Source organism: Octodon degus, unplaced genomic scaffold (genome assembly GCF_000260255.1).
Source record: "Octodon degus isolate 3935 unplaced genomic scaffold, OctDeg1.0 scaffold00315, whole genome shotgun sequence".
Classification (NCBI taxonomy): Eukaryota; Metazoa; Chordata; class Mammalia; order Rodentia; family Octodontidae; genus Octodon; species Octodon degus.
This window is the reverse complement of record NW_004524891.1, coordinates 1215561-1218820: the sequence shown is the minus strand read 5'-3', so window position 1 is coordinate 1218820 and position 3260 is coordinate 1215561.

Below are 3260 nucleotides of genomic sequence, written 5' to 3'. Positions count from 1 at the left end.
AACCTATTTCCTTGTATTGATACATACAGAGCTGGCTAGGATTTCTCTTTTTTTTTTTTTTTTTTTTTATTTTTTTTTTTTTTTTTTTTTTTTTTATTTTTTTTTTTTTTTTTTTTTTTTGGAACTGGGGCTTGAACTCAGGCCCTTGCACTTGCCAGGGAAGCGCCTATTCCACTGAGCCATCTCCCCAGCCCCTCTCTTTATCTTTTCAATTGGCCTTATGTAATGTAGATTGGTCTAGCTGAGGTGCTGGTGATAGTCTTTGAAGGTGGCATGCATCATATACTGGTAAGGACGTAGAGCCAATGCTCCGCTCTGCCTGCCGGAATCCAGCCTTAAGATAGAGGCTATGACTTACTGGAGCTTGAAAGATTACATCAGAGTTGAAGCACCAGGCCTCTGAAACATTAGATACTATCTCAATGGCATAATGCAAATTACTTTCTCTGTGTATCCTCTCTACATATGGCACAGGTCTATGTAGGCCACCTACCTAGCTCAGCTCACAGTACTCACCTGCTTCCCACAATTCTCAGACATTCCTCCTCAAGCCACTCTTCCTCTACTGAATAAAACCCAGGAGTGGCCCTGGGTCAGCCTCTTTGTTCTGAATAGTCATCTTCATGGCTGGGCTTAGGGTCCCTTGGCTCCCCAATAATTATAAATATATTTTAGTGTCTTTCCTTTCTCCATGGGTTGCACTGGGATTGGTAGATTGGAATTAACTTGGTGGGATTCCAATAACATATCTTTGTGATTACAAATACTGACTTCTTGGACCAAGACGAGAACCTGCAAGAGACTCCTACAGTGACCACCTACCTCAGTGGGCATTTAACTGCCCAGCAAAAATTTCTTTTTCTTTTTTTGGTGGAATTGGGGATTGAACTCAGGTCTTTGCGCTTGCCAGGGAAGCGCTTATTCCACTGAGCCATCTCCCCGGCCCCTCCCAGCAACAATTTCTATCTTTTCCAAGTCCATTTATTCTACTCTCTAAGTTAATTATTCCCTGTCTTTTTCTCCCTTTTCATACATGTCCCACCCTAACTCTGCAGATGACCTTGCCTCTTATTTCACTAACAGAGGCCACTGCAGGGAGCTTTTGCCACTCTTGAAGTGAATGCACCAGTCCAGCAGTGTGCTTCCACCTTCCCTCCTGGCTGGCAGAGTCTGGCTTTGCAGCTGCCGCATCCCTAACTCTCCTGAACCATGGGCTCACTCCTTAGTGGATAGTGTTAGCACTCAGAGACAGCATCCTATCACTTACCTGCCCACCCCCAAACCCAGAAAACAAGAAGGGAAAAAACATCTTAGCTCTCCTTTCCAGCTCTGACCCTGTTTCTCCATTCTTTAAAGCGCAACACCTAACAGTCTCCATCCCTTGTCTCGGACGCCAGTCTTCAGGCCGTCTTGCACTCTGGCCTTTCTCTGGAGCTGGTGCTCTGTCCATCCCCACCTTTCTTGATTAGCAATAGCAAGTGATAAAGCCGGGCATTCGTTCTCCTCTGTGAACATGGTTTCTTCACTTGGCTTCCAAAACAGCATAGTCTTTTGTTTTGTTTTTTTAAAGTTTTTTTTTTAACATTTATTTATTTATTGTGTGTATGTATGTGTGTGTGTGGCCAGTTCAGCCCACCAGGGGGCGGGGCTGGCTGGCATGTGGTGCTGGGGGATCGAACCGTGGTCCCTGTGCTTTGCCAAGCTTGTTCCAAGTAGGTGCTTTAGACCACTGAGCCATCTCACCAGCCCCAGCATAGTCTTTTGGCTATGTTCTACCTCAGTGCAATGTGTACAGGTTCCTCCTCAACACAGAGGTCTCTAATAACCAGATTAAGAACTGGATTGTGCCAATTCATCATTCTTTCAACCAATCTTCTCCTCCATCCGCAGGCTCATGCATGTTAGGTAAGCAGTCCACCCCACTGATCTGTACCTCCACCCATTTCATTTTTAAGGAAACTAAAACATATAGAACTGATTACTGATGATCGTCCCTCTGACAGCTACATGGTTTGTCTTTATTTCTTTCTGGTTTGCAATCCTTCTACCTCAGCTTCCCAGAGTCCTGAGATTATAGGTGTGCACTGCCGTGTCCATAGGTGCATACACATTGTTTTATCTGCTTTCCTTGTTTTATTTTTTATTAGCACTGAGAGGGGCCCATCACTTTTATACCTATAAAACTCTCCTAATGACAATCATTCTCCAGTGTAATTTCCTACACTTCCACACTCTCCACAAATAACTACCACCATTAAAGGGTTTAAATTTTTTGTTCAAAATGGATTAGTTCCTGTGGCCAATAGCCGATGTAATTATAATGAATGTTGTATTAATTCTGATGCTATTTCCCTTGAGTTCAGTACTCCACTGTATTTTAATCTCCCACTATTAAGTTGCTCAATTACCCAATTAGACTATTGATGATCATTTATTGAGACTTATTTCATCGGTGGTACGAGACCATATTTTTGATTCCCAAGATACTGGTTTCCTTATGTAATTATGGTGATATTATTCTTGTTATGCACCACTTCTAGTCACTCCCTTAAGCAAAATGATAGAATCCCAAAAAGATAACTAAAGGGTCAGCCAGATAGCTCAGTGGACTAAAGTGCCTGCTTAGGCAGAGAGCAGGGACTAGGGTTTGATCCCCCAGGGTGCTGTGCTGGCCCCACCCTTGGGCATGCTGAGACAGTGATTGACACCGGGTGTGGGGTTACAAGCCTGTAATCCCAGTGTTTGGGAGGCTGAAAACAGGAGGATTACTACAAGTCTGATCTATGTAGACCCTGTACTAAATACATTTTTTTAAAAAAGGTAACTAAAGTGGAAAGGCTTGGACATTAACTTTCCCAGCAGATGGTATTGCCAATTCCATAAAGAAAACTTATCAAATGTTTTTAGAACAAGTTGATAATGTCACATATAATAGAAGATATTGCAACAAAAAGTCTTCTGCCACCAGAAGTACAGCTCAGTAGCTATTTTGAAAAGCTCCTGCTTAAAAATTATATTAATATTGGGTAAGTTTCGGCAAATATATATATTCACAGGGTTTGTCAGAATGATGATAAATTAAGGGAAATCTTTAGGGGCCTAAAACAGACACAAAGAGCTGAAATCAGTGATATTCCTGCATGAACAACAAGTAGCCATGAGGGAAATGCTAATACCAGAAACCAGAGTTTTGGAGAATAAACAACATTCTGGGAAATAAAAAGCAACTCTTGGCCCTTATTCTGATGCATGAAAACCAG